Raw genomic sequence first — 16,113 nt, 5'->3', positions numbered from 1 at the left:
TATCACCGAGTTTGAAAATCGGTTGATCCGAAATGCTTTCTGTGGAAAACTAAAACTGAATTTTTGAATCATTCTTTTGCATAAATCTCTGCATTTTGTGATGCTCATCCACTCCATCTCATCTATAACTTTTCACAGGGTCAGCAGTCAGTGTTTGCAGCATGTCAGACCAGAGTGACAGTCAGAACATGTCAGAAGGGCAGATGTAAATGAGTGAGGGCACTAGTCCCTCCAGCACTTCAGATGAAGGCAGCAGGAGCACTCCTAGCAACCTGCCTAAGGGTGCTACCAGGCAAAGGAAGAGAAGAACTTTAGACTCTGAAGATGAGGATTATAGAGCTGAAGAGGATGAAGCTACTTCCAAGAAGGTAGTGCACAAGAAGGTGCTTCGTTCAACTGCAGTAAAGCTAGGCATGAAGATCAAAAGGCTTGCAGGGAGACAACCAATGTCCAAAGCCAGAGCATCAACTCAACTGCCTGAGATGCCTGAAGAGACAGCTGCTGAAGGAAAGAAAAGGAAGGAAAGGGTCAAGAAGACCATGGCCAGAGTAGTTGGGCAACCTTCCATGATGGAAGAAGAAGAGCTTGCTGCACCAGCATCAAAGGCACCAAAGCTTATGGGAGATGCTATTAGATTAGGGGCTGCAACATCTAAGCCCAAGGAAGCACCCAAAGCTGCCCCCAAGGCCAAGTCTGCACCAAAGAGGAATACCAGGAGTATTCCAGCTGCTGAGAAGAACAAGGCCCCAATGCCTGAGGTTGCTGAGGAGGAAGATGAAGAAGGACAAGTTTTGAGGAAGCTCAAGCCCAAGATACCAGACCATAATGATGCCCATCCTGTAGCTGAGGACATGAACATCAGAAAAGATTCAGGGTTGAGGCTATGGAGGATGGCAGATCCATATGCCACAAGGAGAAGAACTGCTGTTGATTACAGGTTCCATACAAAGGAACAACATGACTTCTATGAGACAATCTTGTTAGACAAAAAGCCCATTGTGTGTGATATGAGGTGGGTCAACTGGACCTACATGAAGGAGAATGAAGAACACTATCTAGGAGTTCAAGACAGTTTTGTTGCTTGTGGAGTTGCAGATTTTGTTGGGCATAAGCTCACAAACTGGAATGATGAACTCATTATGCAATTCTACTCCACATCACACTTCTATCCAGATGGAAGGATAGTTTGGATGTCTGAAGGTACAAGGTACCAGTCAACTGTTGAGGAGTGGGCAAAACTGATAAATGCCCCAAAAGAAAATGATGATGACCTGGATGTATATGCCAAGAAGAAAATGGGACATAATACCATGGCACATATGTACAAGGAGATCCCGGACAAAGCCCTAGAGACTTTTCTCTTTTGGATCAGCCCACTTTCCTATGTTAGGGCTGCCTACAATCAACTGGATCCTAAGGCACACTCTATTGCCTAAGTCAGGTGACCACAACATGATCAGAGGGCATGCAATCAACATGTTGCATTTGTTTGATGTGCCTCAGAAATTCAAGGTCATGAGCCTTATAGTAGAAACTATTAAAAGGACTGCAGCAGATCATAAGAGGAGTTGTGGATATGCCCCTCAGATTCAGGAGTTGATTAACTCAAAGATGGGCACAGGCAAATATCTATTGGATAGGGAACATTTTCCTCTCTATCCAGACTTTGAGGATAATGAGGTTGTCATGAATGAGGATAAACCATCATCAGTTCAAGCTCAAGAAAAGAAGGAGAAGGCAAGGAAGGAGAAAGTTGCCAAGATGCCAACTCAAGAGGAGGCATCTGAGTATTTCTTGAAGAACAAGCAGGAGCAGCTTGGTTACTTGATAGCATCAACACTAAGGATTGAGAAGGGGTTGGCCACCTTAACTCAGAATCAGGAAAGGTTGGAAAGAATCATGGAACAAAAATTCTATGATCTTGATGTCAAGGTAACTGAGATTCAGTCAGTTGTGGAGCAGCTGTAGGATGACATGCAGGAGAGGAAGGGCAAGACTACCGCTAATGTATTTGCCAGAGTGCCTAGAGCTCAAAGGTCAGCTGTAGTGCCAGTGACAGACACTAGAGCAACATCATCTGCACCAGCCACAGCTCCTACAGCTCCAGTGCAACCAGCTCCAGCACCAACTCCTCCAGCTCCCTCTACATAAACTGAAGCCTTCGTCCAAGGAGCCATCTCTACACCACAAACTGAAGATCAAGCCTGAGAGTCGATCTAGCACTATGCATTTTCTGTGAACTTTTTAGTAACTTGTTGCCAAAGAGGGAGAAAAATGTATAGATCATATGCTTCGAGAGAGAGAGAGAGTGTTGCTTTTGTTCTCTCTTGATTTGGTGTTTCTAAACTTGTTTGCTTTTGATTGCTTGAGATAATATGCTATTCTTGTGAGACATTGATGATCATGTGTTTGATCATAAGCTACACTTATGCATGTTTGATGATATTATCCTATCTATCCTATGTGATCATTCACTTTGCTTGGTGATGAGTGCATGTATTCAATCTTTATCATTTTGAGCGCTCCACCAAGATGTATGTGACATGGAAGAGTAACCCATGAGCCTAATTCCTTGTGCATTTGCAGTCCAAAGCAAATCTTAAACTATGCAGAAATTTAGGGGGAGCTCTTGCTTATCACATACTTCTCAAAGCGACGATGTTTTTCAATCTTATTATCATTTGTCGAAGCTTTGATCTATATGTTGTCATCAATTACCAAAAAGGGGGAGATTGAAAGTGCAACTATCCCTAGGTGGTTTTCGTAATTCATAACAACATATAGCTCATTGAGCTAATGCTATTCCAAGACATATATTTCAGGAAAGCTCAATGAATGGCATGGCATGGATGATGAAAGTGGATCCCTCAAAATACTAAGGACAAAGGATTGGCCCAAGCTCATTAGCTCAAGACTCTTCATTTTATATTTTAGTGATCCAAGATCACATTGAGTCTATAGGAAAAGCCAATACTATCAAGGAGGGATGAGGTGTTGCTTAATGAGCCTCTTGCTTCATGTGCTTAGTGATATGCTCCAAAACCCTCAGCTACTTTCTCACATCCACAAATGACCTAAACCTAAAGCCAAAATCGGTCACACCGATTCTTCCTATCCGGCACCACCGAGTTTGAATGTCATAGCCACTGCCACAAACCCTGGGCAAATCGGTTCTATCGATAGGGATCTCGGTCTCACCGAGATGGGATTGTAATCTCTCTGTTTCCCTTCGTAACATTTCGGTCAAACGGAAGTGAGCGATCGGTCCCACCGAGATTGCAATGTAAACTCTCTGTTTCCCTTTTGTAACATTTTGGTCTCACCGAAAAGAGCAAATCAGTCCCACTGAGTTTACTTGACCAACTCTCTGGAAAGCTTATTACCAAAATCGGTCTCACCGAGTTTGTGTAATCGGTCTTACCGAGATTACGTTATGCCCTAACCCTAACCGAGTCAGTATCACCGAGTTGCATGTCAGTCCCACCGAAAATCACTAACGGTCACTAGGTTTACTAAATCGGTCCGACCGAGTCTGTTGAATCGGTCCCACCGAGTTTAGTAAATTGTGTGTAACCGTTAGATTTTGTGTGGAGGCTATATATACCCCTCCACCTCCTCCTCATTCGTGGAGAGAGCCATCAGACTAAACCTACTTTTCCAACTTACCATTTCTGAGAGAGAACCACCTACTCATGTGTTGAGGCCAAGATATTCCATTCCTACCATATGAATCTTGATCTCTAGCCTTCCCCAAGTTGCTTTCCACTCAAATCTTCTTTCCACTAGATCCAAATCCTATGAGAGAGACATGAGTGTTGGGGAGACTATCATTTGAAGCACAAGAGCAAGGAGTTCATCATCAACGCACCATTTGTTACTTCTTGGAGAGTGGTGTCTCCTAGATTGGCTAGGTGTCACTTGGGAGCCTCCGACAAAGATTGTGGAGTTGAACCAAGGAGTTTGTAAGGGCAAGGAGATCGCCTACTTCGTGAAGATCTACCGCTAGTGAGGCAAGTCCTTCATGGGCGACGGCCATGGTGGGATAGACAAGGTTGCTTCTTTGTGGACCCTTCTTGGGTGGAGCCCTCCGTGGACTCGCGCAACCGTTACCCTTCGTGGGTTGAAGTCTCCATCAACGTGGATGTACGATAGCACCACCTATCGGAACCATGCCAAAAACATCCGTGTCTCCAACTGCATTTGAATCCTCCAAACCCTTCCCTTTACTTTCTTGCAAGTTGCATGCTTTAATTTCCGCTGCCTATATACTCTTTGCATGCTTGCTTGAACTGTGTGATGATTGCTTGACTTGTCCTAAGATAGCTAAAATCTGCCAAACTCTAAAATTGGGAAAAGGTTAAGTTTTTAATTGGTCAAGTAGTCTAATCACCCCCTCTAGACATACTTCAAGGTCCTATACTTTGACACATGTCTAGGATGACGAGGCATGCGGTGCCACGCTGGCTAACTAGCTGCTATGTTGGTGCAATGGTAAGGCCTCCACGAAGATCTGCATGCCACCACGCAGGCATCTTCTTAGTTGGCACGCCAATCGTCACACTCGAGAGGTGGTGAGGTGGCGAACCCTTAACGGGCACTGGTCTGGCCGTGGCGTCGTCCCCGACAAGGCTTGCCAGGGCCTTGGAGTCGTCCCCGGCAAGGGTCTTGCCGGGGGTCTTTGTCTTCTGGTCCCACGTGGACCCGTGGGATGTCAATCTCTATGTGGATCTGCAAGCTACCACACATGTGTTCCCAAATCTTGGTCTTAACATTGTCGATGGTGTCTGAACACGTAGCCCCAAGGGTGATGGGCTTGCTGGTGCTGCGCAGGTTGCCCCGGCGAGGGTGTTGCCGGGGGAGGTCCAACTTGCCCTCTGCTCCTTGTTCTTCGAGTATCTGTCCTGGTAGTCTTTGGGTTTTGTCTTCTTCTGCCTCGCCAAGCCTTCCGTAGGTGTGGCTGCTACTGCGCGTGCACACTTAAGGGGTACAGAAGTACCCATACTTTTGTACACTGACAAGAGCCCCCGGGCCTGGGCCAGAAATAAGAGGAAGGCATAGTTGGGCCATGCCCAAAGCAGTGCGCGGGCACGCGTGGCAGGAACTTAATCCTCCACGATCTCTTTAGTAGTTGCGCTTCCCTATGATCCGCGTAGAGTGCGTGACGTGGGGGTCGTGCGTGGGATGGCCTCAGCATGCTTGCATCATCCCGCAGTTGATAGTAAAGAGGCATCCCGTGCTTCCCTTTTTATTATAGAAGAGGGATTCACAGGGGTGGTACTCATTTACTAAGTGGACTTGGGTCGCATCCTGCATGGCGCCACACCCCATGATCATGGGGTGGAAAACGGTTGCTCCACCTGTTCCCATGCCTCTGACTCGCTCTCCACGTGTCCCGCATGCCTTGGGAAGGGCAGGCGATGGACGTGGCCATGAACGACGAGGCGGGAAACCAGGCGGCACTGATTGGGGCAGCGGGTCGGTTTCGATTCCCTGTACTTCAGGAGGCCGTATTTGTCGTTTGGGGTGAGGGAGTCCTAGATTAAGGGGTCCTCGGATAACCGGACTATATACATATGCCGGACTGTTGGGCTATGAAGATACAAGATAGAAGACTTCATCCCATGTCCGAATGGGACTCTCCGTTGCGTGGATGGCAAGCTTGGCGATTCAGATATGTAGATTCCTTTCTCTGTAACCGACTTTATGTAACCCTAGCCCCCTCCGGTGTCTATATAAACTGGAGGGTTTAGTCCGTAGGACAAGAACAACAATCACAATCATAGGCTATCCTCCAAGGTCTAGCCATTACGATATCGTGGTAGATCAACTCTTGTAATACTCATATTCATCAAGATCAATCAAGCAGGAAGTAGGGTATTACCTCCATAGAGAGGGCCCCGAACCTGGGTAAACATTGTGTCCCCTGCCTCCTGTTACCATTAGCCTTAGACGCACAATTTGAAACCCCCTACCCGAGATCCGCCGGTTTTGACACCGACATTGGTGCTTTCATTGAGAGATCCACTTTGTCGTCACCATAAGGCTTGATGGCTCCATCAATCATCTACAACAACACAGTCTAGGAGGAGGTCTTTCTCCCCAGACAGATCTTCGTATTCGGCGGCTTTGCATTATGGGCCAACTCGCTTGGCCATCTGGAGCAGATCGATAGCTACGCCCCTGGCCATCAGGTCAGATTGGGAAGCCTGAATTTTGTGTACGATATCCGTGGACACTTGATCTTCGACGGATTCGAACCCATGACGGTTGTCCCCTGCCGCCATGATGAACATGACCTAAATCTGTCATCTGGCCACGCTCAGGAGATAGCGCCTGTAAGCGCTCTGGCCCTAGATCCGGAGCAGAACGCATCGTCCGAAGACGGGAAGCTTAACCCCGCTACGGAAGCTGCAGATTCAGCGGCGCTCGAGTCGCACACATACCCAACATCAAGCTAGGCTTGTGTCACTGCAACCTTGGACTCGTCTCCGGCCATAGGTTCCGGACCGCATACATCCGCGTCCATCGAATCGGATTGGGCGCCAATTTTGGAGTTCAGCTCCACGAACATCTTCCAGCACTCACCTCTAGGTGATGTGTTAGACTCATTGAAATCCCTATCCTTGTCAGGGGACTCTCGGCCGAACTATGTCCGGCTCGAGTGGAAAGCGGACGATGAAGAATTTCATTACCCACCCACCACCCACTTAATAGCCACTGTCGACGACTCAATCGACATGCTTGATTTTGACTCCGAAGACATCGACGGTATGGATGATGATGCCGAAGAGGAACATGAATCACCGCCTACAGGGCGTTGGACAGCCACCTCCTCATACGACATATACATGGTGGATACACCCAAAGAAAAAAATGGTGACAATGAAAATCCAGTTGAGGATAAACCTCCTGAGATACAGGCAAAGCGCCGACATCAGCGGCGCTGCTCTAAGCCATGCCATAGTAAAAATAGCAACACCATCACAGGAGAAAACAATACTCCGGACGATGCCGAAGATAATGAAGACCCCGTCGAGCCAACCTTCAAGCAGGACAAACGGAATATGGGCAAGCTAGCCCTGATGAACAAGGCATGAACGAAGACGCGGAGGACAGGAACTACCTTCTGCCCTCCGAGGATGTCGGTGCGAAACGATACCTATGGGATCACTGGAATCCCTTCTGCGGTTGCGGGGCGCGGAATCATGAGAAGAGCAGGACTAGTGGATGGCACAAAGGGGATTTACCTAGGTTCGGGCCGCAAAGATGCGTAAAACCCTACGATCCTGCTTTGGTGGTTGTATTAGTGTTCTTGAGCTCTCGAACTAGCTCTGGGTGCTGCGAGGTTCCAAAGAGCCGAATCCCCTCTCAGTATGCCATGGGCCTCCTTTTATAGGCGAAAGGGGCTGCCACAGTAGCACACAGGAGGTGGAAAGCGCTACAGCGCTGCATGGTTATAGCTAGTATTACAGGACAAGATGCATTAAATGTGGGGCTTAGGTGTCCTTCGCTTTATTGAGGAACAGGGGTGAGGCCCGTCCCGTCCGTCGCCGCCTCTCCTGGCTTCGACACGCGCCCCGGCCAGCAACGCATGCAGCGCCATGTAGGCAGCCAGGCAGCTGAGGTGGCCCGGTGGTGGAGTCTCCATGAAGGTTTGCATGCTGCCATGCAGGTGCCTGCCCAGCTGGTTGGCTCGGTGGCTGTGTATGAAAGGCGGTAGGAACTTGGCTGGTGCGGGCCTGGTAGTGGCCTTGCCGGTGCGCTTGGCGATGGTCTTGCCGGGTGGCCCGACAAGGGTCTTGCCACGACACATTGGATTCCCCGGCAAGGATCTTGCCGAGGAGCCCTGTGGGTTTCTTTGGTGAGGATGGTTGCCTTCCTATCCTCTCTTGATCTTGGTTGCTCTTTTGTCTTCACAAAGATATGCATGCCACCACGGAGGTGCCTCCCGAACCCTGTCCCAATGCGACTGCTTAGCGTCGGTGGGCTCGAAGGTGGCTCGCTCCGCGGGTGTGGATGAGCTGCCCCGGCAAGGATCTTGCCGGGGCTGTTGAGGCTGCCCCTAGCAAGGGTCCTTGCCGGGGCAACCTGCATTGCCTGTGCGGTCTTCGTCGTCTTGGTCCTTTGTTGTGTCTTTGCTTGTCCTTGTGGCTTTGGCTTTTCTCCGGCTTCCCTCTATTGCCTTGCTCTCGTATGGTTGTGGTAGGTGGCTCTGACTGCCCGTGCACAAGTAAACAGGTCAAAAGCTAGGCCCCTACTTTTGTACACCGACAGGAGCCCCCGGGCCTGGGCCACACATAAGCGCAGCACGTTGTTGGGCTAGGCCCAGAACGGCGTGCGGGCAGTCGAGGCGGATTTTACCTTGTCCACTGTTCCGCCCGCTACGCTTCCCCATGATCCGCATTAAACGCGTGACGTGGGGGTCGTGCGCGCATGACGTGGGGATGCTGGCGTCACCTTGTGGTGGACAGTAAAGAGGCAGCTTGCGTGTCTCTTTGAGACCGCAGGGCCGCCCCAATTTACTGGCCCCGCTCGCGAACCATCGCCCCACACGTCCCATTGCGTCTGCCCCTTACGCCATGTTCGCCGCATGCAGAGCGAATGACAGGCGCAGGGGTCGTGGGTAGTCGCGCGCGTGCGGGTTGATTCCCTTGCGCCTTCAATGGAGCGGGGAGGGCGGTCGACGGCCCCTCTCGCTGTCATTCCAAGAGGCCGGATTGGCTGGGAGGGGACGGCTGAGCCCCGCCCCGGCCTCTTTATAAAGAGGGGAGCGAGAGGGATGGTGCCTCTCAATCCTTCGCCATCTGCCTCTCTCCATTCCTGCTTCCTTTCTTCTTCTGCCATGGCGAGGGGGCGTGGTGATGCTTCATCAGTGGCGGCAAGGGTTTCGGCCAGACAACGAATCACTCCTCCCTAGGAACTTGTAGCGGCGGAGCCATCCGCTAGAGGGAGGGGGAGGGGGCAAGGCCAAGGCCGTCATGGAGCTCGGGGGAGAGGAGGACGGGGCGGCAGATCCGCCTCGCCCCCTCCAGCAGCCCTTCCTCCGATGGAGGGCCATGCTGGGGATAATCCCTGCGAATTCTTTGTCAGGCTGTGCCATCCGCCACGCCGTCGCCTTTGCCTCCCGACCCCATTTGCGCGGGAGATGGAGCTGGATCCGCCGCAGGCGCTGCGGCTACACATGAGGGGTTGCGGGAACAGCGACACATGGGTCGACGTCGATTTCCCTGCCCCCACGTCATGTATCTTCATAGAGGGTGGAAGACCTTCGCTCGCCTCCACAGCTTGACGGACGGGCTCGCTCTCCATATTAAACTAATGGAGGGTGGCCTCCTCTCCGTCAAGATCTTTGGGCACTTCGGGACCCGCGTGAGGTGCTGCATAGAGAGCTCCTCCGACGATGAAGAGTCCTCCTCAAGCAAGAGTGGCGAGGAAGACAACGACAGCGACGATGATGGTAGCGGACAGCAGGATGACGGGTCCGACTAGGCATCGGGGGTCACTCCGAGCGGCACCAGTGGACCCATCATCCATGTCGCCGGCTCCTTGAACTTCTCGGGGTCGCCTCCTTGGGCGGCCGGCGTAGGGAGGCTGCGGAAGAGGAAGAGGACGAGCGGTGAGGTCGTCAACTCGGAGTACGCAGACACCGACGCCTTCCTCGTGTGTTGGCGTCCTGCCACCTCGTCTTCGAGCTCTGCCTCCAGCGCCACCATCACCATCCAGCCCTCGGACGGCCGCCAAGATATCCTCTTGGTGTCTTCTGCCACTCGTAGCTCGCCTAGGCGGCCCTTTTGCCCTTTTGCCTTCTTGTTCCATTTCCTGAGGAGAGGGACAAGAAAGGGATTACTGGCACCTTGTATGTTTTTAGTCTTGTAAGCCTTTAGGCCTTTTTAAGCTTTATGACTCGTATTCCCCTTGTTCATGTTTCTCATTTCGTATGGACTATACCTGTATGGGATGTTTTTTAATGAAAAAGGGACATTTGCCAGGATTACGTTCGTGGGAGAAACCCACGGCAAGGGGTGAATCCTTGTCATCTTTCTAGACAAACGTTTTTTTCCCGGCAACAGGCATTGCCATCTCCCCACCTCGCTTGACCTTTCCCATGCTCTCGGTGGGGGCAAGGATGAGGTGGGCTTAGGCCCCTCGCTTCCTTCCTCTGTTGCCGCAGCTACGACCAGATTCAGACCCAGGAAGTAATCCTTAGGTGTCGAAGAAAGGGAGCATGGTAGCTCAGAGATAGGACGGGGTTTCACACGTCCCAGTCCATAACAAAACGCATGATAGGGGATATAAAACTTATCTGGATCTGCAGCCCCCGGCGATCTTGGCTTGCCGTGGAGAGATCCTCATTTTTTGCAGCTCCTCGCAATTATTGCTTGCCGGGGCCTGGGCACCGGTTTGTTCCCTTCCTTCCAAAATAGCTCGGCAGGAATACTTACATGCCCTGTGAACCAAAGAAGACAGGGAAGGACAAAGATGCACACACGACCTCTAGGCTACAGGTTAGTTGCCGCCAAGCACTATCAACCCTAACCAACGAAGAGACTCAGCCTAGCATGCATGCTATAACTTAGGGTGCCAGCGCTTCGTTTATTTATGCTTAGGGTATGCGCCTGGCTTTGTACAAAGGGTTACATGCCTTGCCGGCAAGGCTTGTACAAAAGGATGGCTTGCCGGGAGGCCCGACAGCCGCGCCTTATGGGTAAAACTTGCGAAGGTGCTCGATGTTCCAGGTATTGCTCACTGGGACGACATCTTTGGTCTCCAGGCGGACTGCGCCTGGCCTGGTGACTCACGTTACCCGATAAGGGCCTTCCCACTTTGGCGTCAACTTGTTGGAATTCTTGGCCAACTGAATGTGCCGAAGAACAAGGTCACCTTTCTCAAAACTCCGGGCATGAACCTTGCGGCTATGGTAGCGGCGCAAAGCTTGCTGGTAGCATGCTGCTCTCACAGCCGCCCGGAGACGACCTTCCTCGAGGAGCATTGCGTCACCCTGGCGCAGTTTCTATTGCTCAAGCTCATCATAAGCGAGCACTGGAGGTGACCCGTATATGAGTTCCATGGGGAGAACTGCTTCTGCCCCGTAAACCAGGGCAAAGGGTGTCTGGCCGGTGGCTCGATTTGGCGTCATTCTGATCGACCAAAGAACCGCTAGCAACTCCTCAATCCAGTGCCTTCCGCTTTTGCATAGCCTGTGAAAAGTCTTCATCCTCAAGCCTCACAGGACTTCAGCGTTTGCTCTCTTCGCTTGGTCGTTGCTCCGTGGATGCGCTACGGAGGCAAAATAGACCCTACTGCCGAGATCCTCAATGTACTGCATGAAGGCATGGCTTGTGAACTGCGTGCCGTTATAGGTGATGATCCTGTTGGGTACTCCAAAATGGCAAACTAGTCCCTTGAAGAACTTGATGGCTGACTGCGCCGTCACCTTCCTCACTGCCTCCACCTCTGGCCACTTTGTGAACTTGTCGATGGCAACGTACAAGTACTCAAAGCCCCCGACGGCGTGGGGGAAGGGGCCCAAGATGTCGAGCCCCCAGACCAAGAATGGCCAGGAGAGAGGGATGGTTTGAAGGGCTTGAGCTGGTTGATGAAGCTTTTTTGAATGGAACTGGCACGCTTCACACTTGGTTACTAGTGCCGTCGCATCCTGGAGGGCGGTGGGCCAGAATAAACCCTGCCGGGAAACCTTGCCAGCAAGGGCCCTCGACCCTACATGGGAGCCACATATGCATCCATGTATCTCTGCCAACAACTTTAGTCCTTCCTCCCGGGAGATGCACATCAACTTCACCCCATTCGGTCGTCTTCTGTATAACACATTATCAATGAACTAGTACATAGTAGACCGGCGGGCTACTATTTCTGCCTCTTCCTGCTCCTCAGGAAGCTCTCCTTTTTGAAGGAATTGAACGGTGTGCTGTGCCCATGCTGGAGCCTGTGGCTCAATAGCAAGGACCAAAGGCGTCTCTTCTGCCGTAGGGGTAGCCGCCTCCATGGCCATGACCTGAGGTCCTGCCGGAGTCGGTTGCCCTACGGCAGGATCAGCATCCACGACAACATCTCTGCCGGCGGCTCCGGGGAGCTCGGTGGGGAAGTACTTACTGGGGCCTAGCTTCCTTCGCTTGTTCTGCCTAGTCGATGGCTGAATGGACGGTTGAGTTAACTGAAGCACAAAAGTACCTGGTTCCACAGGTAGCTTGAGGGCGGCGCTCTTTGACAGGTAGTCAGCGATGTCGTTCTCCGCTCGAGGGACGTGCTCCGCTTGTATACCGTCAAAACACTCCTCCAGTTTCCTCACTTCATCCACATAGGCTTCCATCAAAGGGGTTTGATAATCTTTGTTGACCTGCCTGACGACGAGTTGCGAATCGCCCGTGACGATGAGCTTTTGACTCCGAGGTCCACCACGATCCTGAGACCGGCGAGCAAACCTTCGTATTCGGCAGTGTTGTTGGTTGACATCTCCCAGGGAAAGTGCATTTGGATGACATACTTGAGGTGCTCTCTGGTGGGTGCGACAAGCAATACACCAGCACCGGCGCCTTGCAGCGAGAAAGCCCCATCAAAGTACATGATCCAGTCGCTAGTTGTTTCCTCGTCGGGGAGAGTGGTCTCTTGTACCTCTTCATCGGGTGTCGAGGTACATTCGGCAACAAATTCCGCCAAGACTCTACTCTGGATCATCGAGGTGCTTTCGAACTTCAAGCCGAAACTCGACAACTCTAGGGCCCATTCCATGATCCTTCCTGTTGCATCTGGGTTATGTAGTATCCGTTGCAATGGAAGGCGGGTAACAATGGTGATCTCGTGCGCCTGGAAGTAGTGGCGCAGCTTCCTCGAGGCCATAAGGAGGCCGAAGAGCAACTTTTGCACACCTGAGTACCTCGACCTAGCCCCCTGTAAGAGGGAGCTAACGAAGTAAACTGGGTGCTGCACCACCTTCTTCTTTGGCATCACATCACCTGGCCACGCGGTTCCTGTTGCACCGGTGTCAGGCTTGCCGGGATCGAGTCCTGCCGGGGACTCAGTCCTGCCGGGATCGAGCCCTGCCGGGGAGGGTTCCGACCCGTCAGCCATCGGCTCAGCCGCCGCTGCCGTCTTCTTGTCAACCTCTCTCTGTGCCACCAGTGCGGCGCTAACCACTTGATTTGTTGCCTCTAGGTATAGCAGCAACGGCTGTTGCGGTTTAGGCGCAACTAGCACCGGGGCAGAGCAAAGGTACTTCTTCAAATCTTGCAACGCTGCCTCGGCCTCGGGGGTCCACTCCATCGGGCCCGTCTTCTTTAGGATCTTGAAGAAGGGGAGGGCACGCTCTGCAGACTTGGAGATGAATCTGCTCATGGCGGCAACGCAGCCAGTGAGCCGACGCACATCCTTGTTCCGCCTGGGCGCCTCAAACTACTCGATAGCCTTAATCTTTTCGGGGTTGGCCTCAATCCCGCGCTGCGACACAAAGAACCCGAGAAGCTTGCCGGATGGGACACCGGAGGCACACTTCTCAGGGTTCAATTTGAGGTTAATCTTGCGCAGGTTCCCAAAGGTTTCCTCTAGGTCTTGCACGAGCGTTGCTTTGTCCTTGGTTTTGACCACTATGTCATCCATATAAGCTTCCATATTTCTATGTAGCTGGGGTTCAAAACCGATCTGGACTGCTCTTGCAAACGTTGAGCCAGCACTCTTCAACCCGAAAGGCATCCGTAAAAAGCAGTACGTACCACATGGGGTGATGAACGCTATCGTTTCTTCATCTTCTTTTGTCATGAAGATCTGGTGGTATCCCGAGTAGGCGTCGAAGAATGATAACAGGTCACACCCTGCCGTGGAGTCAACAATCTGGTCGATGCGCGGTAACGGGAAAGGATCCTTTGGACAAGCTTTATTCATGTCTGTGTAATCAATACACATCCTCCACTTCCCGTTTGCCTTGCGCAGTACTACCGGATTGGCCAGCCGCGTCGGATGGAGTACCAGGCCTGCCGCCTCTAGCTTCCTAATTTCTTCCGTGATGAACTCTTGCCTCTCCAGAGCTTGCTTCCCGACCTTCTACTTGACGGGCCGCGCATGAGGACAAACGGCAAGGTGGTGCTCAATCACTTCCCTGGGAACACCGGGGATGTAGGAGGCTTGCCATGCAAACACATCGACATTCGCCCGCAAGAAAGTGACGAGCTCGCTTTCCTATTTGCTATCGAGGGTGGAGCTTATGACGAAAGCCCCACCCGTGCCGTCCTCCTTGACGGGCACCCTCTTGGTCTTCGGCGGCGCAACTCTGGGCTTCTTGCTCCTGTCGGAGGAGCTCTATGGCATGTCCTCGACCGCAGCACAACACCCCAGAGAGGTGCGCTTGGCAGAGTGGGTGCGAGTGGTCTCGCCGATCTTCTTCCCTCCCGGGGCTCTGTCGGCAGGAACAGGTGCCTTGGCAGCAGGTGCTGCAACCACTTACCGGTAGAGTTGCTCGGTGCAAATCAACGCATCTTTCTTATCGGAGGGGACGGTGATGATGTTCATCGGCCCGGGCATCTTCAACATGTTGTAGGCGTAATGTGAAGCTGCCATGAACTTGGCTAGTGCCGGGCAGCCGAGGATCCCATTGTATGGCAAGGGGATTTCGGCTACATCAAAAACAATCCTCTGTATTCTGTGATTCAGCTCGCCCCCGAAGGTCACAGGCAGCGTGACATTTCCCTTTGGCTGGCTCCTCCCCGAGTTAACCCCTTGGAAAGTGCCTGTTTCCTTGAGGTCTCCATCAGGGATGTGCAACTTTTTGACCATGGCAGGCGAGATCAGGTTCAGGCCGGCCCCGCCATCGACCAACATCCTTGTCACCTTGAGGTTGCGGATCGTTGGGGAAACCAACAATGGCAAGCACCCGACCGCAGTAGTGCAGTCAGGGTGGTCCTCAGTATCAAAGATTATGGGTGTGCTGGACCATTTCAGTGGCTTCCGCGTCTCGAATGATGGCTCCACTGCTGTGATCTCACGCGCCCACTGCTTGAGCTGGCGGTGGGATGTATGCAGTGAGGCGCCACCATTGACGCACATGGCCTCCGTGGATTTCTAGAACTCATGATCGCCGGACTCGTCGTCCCCGTCGTGATCATCATCTTCTTGTTTCTTGTCGCGGCCCCTAGCGGGCCTCTCCTGCTGACTGTCCTTGCCGCGGCGGCCTCCTTGGCCACCACGTTTCTTGCCGGGCCCCTCGGCACCGTCTTGGCCCTTCTCCTTGTCCCGCCGCTCATACTCGGCCTTCTGCTTTTCGGCAAGCAGCTCTACTTGCCGGCAGTGCTGGAGGTCATGGCCCTTGGTGCGATGGATCATGCAATACTGCTTGTCGGAGCCTCCTGGCTTGTCGGCGACCGCCAAGGCCCGGCGGGCAACACACTCGGCAACCTCCTTGCCGGGGTCGCTCGCCTTGGTCTTCTTGGTGGCGCCGGTGTCGTCGGATCCCTCGACGGCAATCACGGCCTTGCCCTTGCGTTTCCTATTACGGCGCCGACCCTTCTTTGCTGGGGTGGCGGTATCGCCGGTGGAATCGGTTTCCGCACCGGCATCTTCACCGGGGTACTTCCTTCCCTCTTCAGCACGAGCGCATCGGTCGGCCAGAACATAGAGCTCGGCCACATCCTTAACCTTGTTCATTGCCAGTTCTTCGCGCATCTTGCGATTGCGCACGTTCTGGTGGAACGCACTGATCACGGCGGCGGGATGAACATCGGGGATGTTGTACTGCACCCGGCTGAACCTCTGGATGTACTTGCGCAAGTTTTCTCCTTCCTTCTAGGGGATGATGTGTAAATCACTTGCCTGGCCATGAGCCTGGTGACCTCCGGTGAAGGCGCCAACAAACTCATGCCACAGATCCGCCCAAGAAGAGATGGAATCCATCGGCAAGTGCATCAACCATGACATGACATTAGGCTTGAGTGCCAACGGGAAGTAATTGGCAAGCACCTTATCATCGCGGGCCCCAGCAGCTTGCATCGCGATGGTGTAGATGCTGAGGAATTCCAACGGGTGAGTCTTGCCATTGTACTTCTCGCCAATGTTAGGCTTGAAAGTGCGGTGGGAGGGCCACTGGAACAACCATAGCTCACGGGTGAAAGC

This window comes from Triticum dicoccoides, chromosome 4B (assembly GCF_002162155.2).
Source record: "Triticum dicoccoides isolate Atlit2015 ecotype Zavitan chromosome 4B, WEW_v2.0, whole genome shotgun sequence".
NCBI lineage: Eukaryota > Viridiplantae > Streptophyta > Magnoliopsida > Poales > Poaceae > Triticum > Triticum dicoccoides.
The sequence above is the reverse complement of the archived record's forward strand: the minus strand, read 5'-3'. Positions refer to the sequence as shown.